We start from the raw sequence: 11,235 nt of genomic DNA on the forward strand, positions 1-11,235 counted from the left end.
CTTCAGTCTGGGACCGCTTGACCGCTACGGTCGCAGGTTCGAATCCTGCCTCGGGCATGGATGTGTGTGATGTCCATAGGTTAGGTTTAAGTAGTTCTAAGTTCTAGGGGACTGATGACCTCAGATGTTAAATCCCATAGTGCTCAGAGCCATTTGAACCATTTTTTGTCGAGTCCTTATGATCAAAACATACAGTAACAATTTGTAATTAAGAAGGAAATAATCATTATAAGTAAGTATTAACTTCCTATGTCATTGCATATGAACAGCAGCCCTACATTCTTTTTCTGCTTCGTATAGATATCTTTGCTCTCACTTCTTCTTATTAATACGTCTATTGTGAAGTTTTAAAAGCGAAAAGGTAATGAATGCTACGTCATGGATTTTATATCTTTTATATTTTTCATTTTTACTGCTTATTATGGTTTAAGGGATCAAATATGTGTCTACATATACACATGTGTTAGGGTATTCTCATACTTTTACAGCTGTAGTTAGCACACAATTTGTGTGTAATTCTGTATTCCATCACATTACACTATTAACTCCCTGTACAGTGTCTTACTTATTGGAATAGCTGTTGTGTGACAATATACTACCTTCAATGTGTAAATTGCACTTCCCTCAACAAGATCACATAAGATGGGTATGACTGCATAATCTACTTAGCCACTGATTGATATAGTACTTAGTGTTAAGCAAATGAATGGATTCACTCTTTCACATTTATGAACATTGTTGCACTTCTCTATGTTTGTTGTAACGATATTTTGCCTATGATAGCTACAGATAGAGATAGTATTTACCAGTGGGTTTATGCTACTGTGTGTACCCCACAGCAAACACGTAGGAATAAGTTATGTACTTGATGCTTTAACATATTTTTCTAGCCTGTGGTCTAGGTTGTAATTCTTCTTTAATAACCACTATTAGTGGACACATACCAGCACTTAGGGTATATTACACTCAGTATAGGAGTATGCTACTGTAACAATGCACCTACAGGAATGCTTTCTCTTAATGGAGTTAATATTTTTCAATTTTACTGCATATTATGCTTCTAATGCTTCTAAGCATTGGGAATTCTTTAACTGATATGTGTCTACTCATACACATTTCTTGTCTTTATATTACACTTATAGTTCGAGCACATTCTATGGTGTAATCCTGTGCTCTATCTCGTAATATTGTCCTCTTTCACAGTATTTCACTTATGGGCACAAATGATGTATGAGTATATAGTGCCTTCCAGTTCTAAATTATAATTACTTCAACTACGTCATATTATGCAGACATGACTGTATAACCTACTTAGTCACTGATTGACATATTAGTTGGTAGTACGCAATTGAACAGAGTCAGTTATTATTTATGAAAACATCTGTACTTCTGTATGTCTGTGGTGAATGCAAGACATCTACCCTAGTTCCAGATAATGATATAAATTGTCAAGGAGTGTATAGGCTATAATACTTACACTTCCAATGGCCTAAGTAGGGTTAAGCAATACAGCTCTGGTCTCAATATATGGTTGAAGCCTGAGGTCTAGGTTGGGGTTTTTCTTTAATGTACTTTGGGTAAATGTTCTTATGTGCTATGTCACATTCCATAGACGTTTTAAGTGTTTGGACAACGTAATATGTGTTTTACCTTATCGTTATATATTTAATGGGACTTCACCGTTGTTCACTTCCGATTATTGTTACAGAAAAACGTTTATGTTACTTGTAGTGCATAGTGCATATAAATCTTCATATAACTGAAGTGAAAATATAATTGAAACATGACCAGAATCTCACTTCATTATGTACCGATGCTGCTCATAGAAAATGATTACTAACAGAAAACGCTCATTTCGTTTTTAACTACAAATTATTACTGTATATCTTCATAATAGGCAACGGCCTTGCCGCAGTGGATACACCGGTTCCCGCGAGATCACCGAAGTTAAGCGCTGTCGGGCGTGGCTGGCACTTGGATGGGTGACCACCCAGCCGCCATGTGCCGTTGCCATTTTTCGGGGTCCACTCAGCCTCGTGATGCCAATTGAGGAGCTACTCGACCGAATAGTAGCGGCTCCGGTCAAAGAAAACCATCATAACGACCGGAAGAGCGGTGTGCTGACCACACGCCCCTCCTATCCGCATCCTCCACTGAGGATGACACGGCGGTCGGATGGTCCCGATGGGCCACTTGTGGCCTGAAGACGGAGTGCGATCTTCCTAATAAGTACTCGTTATTGTATAGCGCTACGATTAAACAGAGGATTGTTTGGACAACGACATCGATGTTCTGAACGTCTTTTTTGGGGTTACATATAACTGCGGCCAATCCTTGACCCGATAATGCCACCGGTGGTCATTGCTACCCTCTCTATTACAGTGTTCTTCAAAAAGAAAAATTTGTAAAAATTCAACGGTGATTTTTATGCAGCTCTCCACAAGCAAGAATTTCACTCAAAAAGAGGGACCATATAGCAATCGAGGGAGTTCTTCAAAAATACACGAACATAACAATGTCCGTTGATAGTACCCTACTTCAAGAAATAGCATATGGAGCCTGTTCGTCAAGAAACCATAGAAAGAACCTAGGAAAAAATGTGTGAGTGCGATGTGGGAGTCAATCTGCATGAAACAATTTACTCAAAGGTATGACATATTTTGAACATTTTAGTTTTTCTCTTGCTGGGGAAGAAATTGAGCCCAAAGTCTTAAGAAGAATGAGCTGCAGAAAGCCAATGCCAGTACAGTAGTGCACTCAGTCGTGGACCTCTCTCAAAAGCTGTAGCTCAGATGTATCGAGTATGAGAAGTTCTTCTGGTGATTATGGACCAGGCTCCATACATAGTTTCAGACAGTTGAAAGATTTGTTCAGCGTGTTGAGGAATGAGATGTGCTTGGTCATTAACCCCCCCCACGGTTTTGAATCCATAAGGAATGTATACGATATCGCTGGTGAATTCATCTCTGCTCTGAAAAATATTCTACTGACAGCTTCGAATCCTGTTGTTGTGTACAGGAAAGTCACTAGTCTGCCCGTCCCTAAATTTCTGACTCATTACTTGCTGGGGCTCTCGGATTGAGAGTGCTGTTACGTCGTGTGAGAATTTTGGCAACATTAAAGAGTTTATGCATTGTTTGGTTCCACTCCACGCAGATCCAATTTAAAAGGCACTGTAACTTCCGTTAGTGGAGAAAATACAGTGTTTGTAGGCAAAACTATATTGTATCCACAGTTACAAATATTTGACTACAGGTATTAAACAATTAGAGAAAGAAGATTTTGAATTGAGAAATTAATGGCATATTTTTACTTTCGTGAAAAACCAGTTAGATGACTTAGTCAAACACAAACTTCAGTCTAGTCTTAATATTAATCCGGGTATTAAGGAATTTGTAACATCTGTGGTGCTCCCATTCCGAGTGAATAGAAAACTTTGCCCGACTGATTTCTGTGGATGTTGAAAGAAGTTTTAGCACCTGAAAAGGCATTCTTAATAGCAGCGGGATTATTCTTAAAAATATACAGATACATAATGTCTTGAAGTAGAGTAGCTTCAGGTTTTTTATTTTGTCTGATAAGGGATGATTTGATGCATTTGTTTGTAACTCATAAACTAGGTCAGAAGAAACAGAATTTGTTGTGTAGCTCAGCAGCTTTTTGTCCCTTTTACCTCATTTTAGACTTTGTCCCTGCCTTTTCTCATAGGTGATTTGTTCCTAAGAATCCTAACCCAGCTCTTGACACACACTGTAATCTGCTTCAGTGCGTTTGGACAACGTGTTCCAACTTATTACATACCAGGAACTGCTAATAAGTAAAAGCTCAATACACTATAAAACTGGTTTCCATATTTATGTGTCGATCACACCTCTATGTGATATAGAGTCTTCCGATGATGACGTAAAGTAACACTGAAAACAGGGCAGGTAACTTAGTTTTATGAAATGAGTGAAATGGCGGATTCAAAGCAATATAAACCAGTTTCACAGACGTATGCATGTTATAAGATCCTACACGGTGTTTTGTCGAACTGCATGACCGAACCATCAAGAAGTCAAGATAAACTACTGTTAAAATTCATGGTGAATCTTCAGCTGCCCTTTATTTTTCACAATTCGCTTTGCCTGCTGGTTTCGGTCAAATGACCATTATCAACCATAAGCTTGCCTAAATGGCTGGAAAGTGTATTACTAGCTATCATTGAGAACATAACGAAAACTATTGTACACAACAAATATTGTTAAAAAAAGTTTTTGTACTACTCTGGTGGGATCAAAAGAGCCAATTACTGGTATTATGGTATAACTTTCCAGCCATTTACGACAGCTTATGCCTGATAATGGTCATTTGACCGAAACTAGTAGCATAGCGAATTGAGCAAAATAAAGGGCAGCAGAAGGTTCATCATGAATTTTAACAAATATTTGGCGGCTTAATATACCCTTCTACAGACATACAAGATAAACCACTTGTGTGAAGCGCTATAGACAGTAGAAACATTTTACTAAGCCTTCCATGACTTCCGAAAGGCTTTCGACAAGATACCATACCTTAGAACGCTAATCAGGATGCGAGCATACGGAGTACCCTCGCTTATATTCCACAATTACATGAAACTCATGTTATTAATCTGCACTGGGAGATGAAGATGAATCTGGCATTCCTGTATGAAAAGTAGGTTACATATATTGAAACAGTTAAAGATATTATTGCGCTGCCTTGGGGAGACAGGTGAAATATTTCCCGCCATTGGAAATAATGAAGAACGGTTACCGGTGTGCAGCTGGTTCCTCGTGTTAAAACGAAACTGAAGTCCACATAAACACACTAGACTGTAAATTATTTGTCTGTAAGCTCCTTTCGAAAGATGGGGACCTAGATAAGTTAAAAGGAATAGGTTGTTGTTAGTGTAAGAGAGAGCACTAGGCAACGACTGCCTAGAACAGGGGAAAGGAATGCAGTAGACGACGAATGGGTAGCCTTGAAAGATGAAATAGTGATGACAGCAGAGAATCAAATATGAAAAAATGTAAGCCTAATAGAAATCCTAGGATACCACGGGAGATATCGAAATTAATCGTCGAGAGGAGAAGTAAAAGCAGGTGAAAGGGAATTCAAACGTTAAAAATGTGATATTGACGCGAAGAGCAAAATAACTGAGCAAGCGCAGCTAGAGGACAAATGTAAGGATTTAGAAACATATTTCACCAGGGGTAACTAGATACCACCCATAGGAAAAGTAAAGAGACCCTTACTACGCAAATAAGGAAAAGGTGAAGGCAGAAGGAGTGGACATATAGTCTGTACAAGGGATATGAAGGCATTATAACATAAAGGGAAGCGGACATAGATGAAAAGGTGATGGAAGATATGATACTGCAAGAAACTTTACAGAACCTTGAAGGATCTAAGTCGAAAGACGGCCCTAATTAGATGACATCCTTTACTGAGAGTTTTGGACAACCAGCCATGTCAAAAATATTCCATCCGGTGTGGAAATTGTACGAGAGGGCGCAATACCCTCAGACGTTTTGAGGTGTTGGTTACGGTTGAAGCTCACCCTTAATACGCACAGGACCAAACTCTCACGGTCAACACAGTGAGGAACCCTCTAAATTTACATACAAATTAAAACAAGGGAACAGTTACACAAATGAAAACGTCTTGTTTAAATGAATATTAATGGGGGTGACTCAAGTAAGCATGAAACAAACTGTTGCCATACCACTCACATACACATACTAATGGGAGGAGAAAGCTTGTAGCTATGATTAGAAATAAATGTTAACTATAATAATTTGTTTTGTTATCTTTAAAATGAGAACTGCCCACTGAAATTCATCAAGAGCCGTTGAAAAACAGACAAGGCATTATAGGTCTGAAGTGTAACCCTGGCGCAGATGGGTGACGAGGACGAAATACAGTTTTGTTAAAAATTCACCATTGACTGCAGAAACTCATGTTATGTACAAAAAGGACACGGGAAGATGGAAGTGAACACGGAAAGATCGTCAAAATGCGGACTGAGAGCAACAGGCTGGATATGTGAGTTTACGATCCTGTACTTGGATCCTCAAGGAAGCAAATTAATATCTCGTCTGATGGACAACTAAGAGGCTGACTATAGCTCACCTCACGAACCCACATGACATGAAACGCTAAGAAGATGCGCTGTAACAGTTCGTTGCACGTTTCTGACATGGTTTTCACATATTTGAAAATACCGTTTTTTACTATGTTACGATTATTTGAAAATGGCTTTTGGCCCGAAACTATTAATCGAATCAGTGAAAAAAAGTAAAATTTGCGATTTTGGACTGGTTTTTCGTTGAACTAATTAGCAGAAGTTGCTGACCCACAGATACTCCAGCATGCTGGAGGTTCCTAGACCTAAGTGTTTACTCTTCAAAACTCTATAACGAAGTGTTCTCCTTGTGGCTGCTCAGGACCGTTGCTGCTTTGCGTCTGATTTGGAAGCCAGAGGCCAATGTTGAAGATGATTCCAAGTGCCAATCAGCAAAACTCAAGTGAAAATGTTAAACAACCTCCACTTCACATTATCATACATTTTCTCTATGTCGTGTCTTAGGTGTAGAGGAAGGGAGTAAATTTCTGCCACTCCATGGTACAACGCTCAACGGGTTTACCGGTTTCTGAGAACATATATACACCGAAAGAGCGCAGACTCTTCCGAAAGTAATAATATGAACCTATCAGAGGATGTATTCAGAAACTTTAAGCCAAACAATCCTCCGTGGCATGTAACGAATATTCACACGCACTGAGGAAAGCCACACTTGTCTAGAGATGTCTTATCTAGCTAAAAGGCTTCTGCACAGCGTTCCGTTTCTATCGACACAAAAACGTGTGTACCGTAACATTCCTGGAAAGCGAGCTGGAAAATGAATATGATAGTCTGCCTACCTACGTCTGTTCTCCCATTCAGAGCTTAAGAATTCTGTGGTGACAAATCCCCCTTAAAAGAAGTCTTATCTCAAGCATCCAACTAAAACGAAAACAGCTACTGGCTACGCGAATCCATATATATAATTACATAGCAGTGTAACTAAACATCTACTTCTTGATCAAGGTAAACGGCATATCATCCTCAGAAACCAATTAGGAACAGTTTTAGACAATAATGAGCAAGTTATATCACACCCCTGTCATGAATTAAAATGGATGCGTATGGAGCTGTGCTCCTCTGCAGCAAAACCCCATCAAAGGTATTTTCAACTGGATTTGTTTTTGTTTTGTAGACTCATCGACCGCTGAAAGGCCTGACACGGTTGATAATTGAACTTTGTGCTGAGAAGTACATCTTAATATTCCTCAGGCACATTGATCTGGATATCATCTCACAATCAATCATACGTACTGGTGTAATAGGAACACTAGCAGTTACTGTATTTCACATTCATAAATCATTGTTCTTACAGAGTTCTTATTTGATGGCAATGCCATTAGGGACTCACAGACAAGCACATTCACGGAGATGGCTTTTTATTGATGTTCATATATAATAAATGCATTTTACATTAAATTACCTCATTTACAACTCTTGCTTTACAGGTTCAACTCAATCATTCAGTCCACGCCGTAGTTGCTGAGACGTGGCGGGTCCCTAGATATTGGCTCTTTCCCTCTCGCTTGATTTTTGTTCATTGGCTGCGACATCAGCGTGAGGTGGCGCTCTCTGGTACAGAGTAAAGGGCTCGCTGGAGAGAGGTGCGGAGAGCACGAGCGTAGCAAATGCATCGCGAAGTGGTCATCGATTTGGGCGGCGTCGGCAGTACTTGAGCGTGTTGTGGACTATCTGGGTAATGTAGGCACTGGGAGGACGTTTAAGTCCGTTCCTACGTTTACTTGGATCGCATATCTGCCTTTGGAGAATTTATGCTGTTAAACATGGTCTGTTGGAAATGTCTGATGCGATTTTCCTGTCCATAGGTCGTTTTAATTGGACATGTTTTGTGGCCACTCCGTCTGGAGGTGTGTTTACCCTGAAGTTGTTTCAAGTGCAGTCTGTTGTTTGCACCTGAGCTCTGAATCCATATTCATGACTTACTGCACGTGTCACGATTACGATCTGTTAAGTTCAGAGCAGTGCTGAAGAGAAATTTAGTTTATCCACACCAGGGTTGGAGTCGTTTCATTGACATTTTCATCATGAAAATCTTTAATCATTTAGGATATTTGTAGTTTTACCCTCTCTCAGTACTGACATTTAGCCTGTTCAAGTTGCACAGGGTATTGGAGAGCTGATGTCGCACTCGACAGCCTTATTATTCCGCAAGATATTTTCTGTGGAATTTTGGATGGGGCCTCTGCACAGGATATGCAATGACTGTAAGGCAGATTTATAACTGGATATTTGGCGAACTAATTTTATGGCAATTTTGATGTTGTTTTGATCCAAGAGTTTTAAGATTTAGGTATGTTGTTCACTTGGTTTGGCTGCAGTTCCCTACGTGTTCGTAATTTCCTTTTTGTACACTCAATAGAATTTGCGTCTCCGCATACTGGTTCCTTGAGGTGTTCTCAATTTAAGATCTGTCAATTTTATTTTGTTTGCAGTGGTTCGGGTGTCCGTAGTGCAATATGTACTAATGTATACTAAGTACTCCACGACTCTACGCTAAACTTGATTGCTTGTGGGCCTTGTATTGCTATGCAGCGTGAAGAATTTCATAGAGAACTGAAAGACCTAAGTCGAAACAAGGCCCCAGGAGTAGACAACATTCCATTAGAACTACTGACAGCCTTGGGAGAGCCAGTCCTGACAAAACTCTACCATCTGGTGAGCAAAATGTATGAGACAGGCGAAATACCCTCAGACTTCAAGAAGGATGTAATAATTCCAATCCCAAAGAAAGCAGGCGTTGAGAGATGTGAAAATTACCGAACTATCAGTTTAATAAGTCATGGCTGCAAAATACTAACGCCGATTCTTTACAGACGAATGGAAAAACTAGTAGAAGCCGACCTTGGGGAAGATCAGTTTGGATTCCGTAGAAATTTGGGAACACGTGAGGCAATGTTGACCCTACGACTTATCTTAGAAGCTAGATTAAGAAAAGCCAAACCTACGTTTCTAGCATTTGTAGACTTGGAAAAAGCTTTTGACAATGTTGACTGGAATACTCTCTTTCAAATTCTGAAGGTGGCAGGGGTAAACTACAGGGAGCGAAAGGCTATTTACAATTTGTACAGAAACCAGATGGCAGTTATAAGAGTCGAGGGACATTAAAGGGAAGCAGTGGTTGGTTAGGGAGTGAGATAGGGTTGTAGCCTCTCCCCGATGTTATTCAATCTGTATATTGAGCAAGCAGTAAAGGAAACAAAAGAAAAATTCGGAGTAGGTATTAAAATCCATAGAGAAGAAATAAAATCTTTGAGGTTCACCGATGACATTGTAATTCTGTCAGAGACAGCAAAGGACTTGGAAGAGCAGTTGAACGGAATGGACAGTGTCTTGAAGGGAGGATATAAGATGAACATCAACAAAAGCAAAACGAGGTTAATGGAATGTAGTCGAATTATGTCGGGTGATGCTGAGGGAATTTGATTAGGAAATGAGATATTTGAAGTAGTAAAGGAGTTTTGCTATTTGGGGAGCAAAATAACTGATGATGGTCGAAGTAGAGAGGATATAAAATGTAGACTGGCAATGGCAAGGAAAGCATTTCTGAAGAAGAGAAATTTGGTAACATCGAGTGTAGATTTAAGTGTCAGGAAGTCGTTTCTGAAAGTATTTGTGTGGAGTGTAGCCATGTATGGAAGTGAAACATGGACAATAAATAGTTTGGACAAGAAGAGAATAGAAGCTTTTGAAATGTGGTGCTACAGAAGAATGCTGAAGATTAAATGGGTAGATCACATAAATAATAAGGAGGTATTGAATAGACTTTGGGAGAAGAGAAGTTTGTGGCACAACTTGACAAGAAGAAGGGATCGGTTGGTAGGACATGTTCTGAGGCATCAAGGGATCACCAATTTAGTATTGGAGGGCAGCGTGGAGGGTAAAAATCGTAGAGGGAGACCAAGAGATGAATACACTAAACAGATTCAGAAGGATGTAGGCTGCAGTAGGTATTGGGAGGTGAAGAAGCTTGCACAGGATAGAGTAGCATGGAGAGCTGCATCAAACCAGTCTCAGGACTGAAGACCACAACAACAACAACAACGCGGGCATGAGGGCTCGAGCTTGGTTGGGACTTGTGGTCCCTGTTTCGCTCGTCTGTAGTCTAGCGGTACACTGTCAGTGCCTCCGGCAGCTCTCCTGCTCTCCTGTGGTCGGACTAGCGAGGCATTAGCTTTGTACACCGTTGTGTTCTAGTGTGTTAGCGGAGCCCAGTCTGTGCACCGATTTCATATACAACGTAAGTTGTATTCGTTTTGTGTTATCTCTCACAGTCTTTGACACAGTTTTCGAGTGTTTGTTTTAATAGCTTGTGCTCTCCAAGCGACCACTAAATTCTGTGTTAAAGAACACAGCTTTAATTTTGTCCATTACCATACCTTCGGGAAGTATATTGAAACTGGTATATTTTTTTAGTGTTGTATTTTTATGTTTCTAAGAGAAAAAGTTTTGTACATTAAAGCTTTCCTACAAATGTTGGTCATCATTAAGAATTTCTGTCGTGGTATTCACAAAGACTATAGTGGTCTCATGCCGCCTTTGATTGCGATTATCAAGTACTGTTCAAAATTATTTTAAAAAAACTGGGTTTGTGATACCCTCTCTTTCTGAGATCGAGTTCTTTCCCTTCATAGCCACCATCTTGTTCTTCTTAGCAGCAAATTGTTATTAGCATTGTTTCTGCCCCTTGGGACATGTTATATGTTGTAAATAAATTTGGGATATTGTCATTTTTAATTCGACTCTTTGTTAATTGCTAAAACTGCTATTAACTGGTTCGTGTGAAACGACTTGTTAGTTATAGATATCTTGACCACCATGGGATTGTTTTAAAGTCATTTACACAAATTTTCAAGTTCCTTTCAATGAAATTATTGTTTTTCTGAAAGGTTTGTATAGTCCAACTGTTGCTTTAAAATCGTAAACTTTGAGTTTAGAGAACTTTTATATTTTGATTTTAAATTCACTGTGTGTTTTGATTCTGAACCTTTAAATAAATAAATCATTTTGTGTACAAAAAATGGTGAATGACGATTCAGAACCTTGGGACGCAATTCTTCCACGAAAACTCTTATTGGCGATTTTGTAGA

General features: G+C 39.4%; 1 pseudogene; it reads left to right on the forward strand.

The window, feature by feature from the left end:
* Positions 1-1,896: 1,896 nt before the first annotated feature.
* On the forward strand, positions 1,897-2,013 carry LOC126459739 (5S ribosomal RNA; annotated as a pseudogene).
* The last annotated feature ends 9,222 nt before the right edge of the window (positions 2,014-11,235 follow it).

Source organism: Schistocerca serialis, chromosome 2 (genome assembly GCF_023864345.2).
Source record: "Schistocerca serialis cubense isolate TAMUIC-IGC-003099 chromosome 2, iqSchSeri2.2, whole genome shotgun sequence".
NCBI lineage: Eukaryota > Metazoa > Arthropoda > Insecta > Orthoptera > Acrididae > Schistocerca > Schistocerca serialis.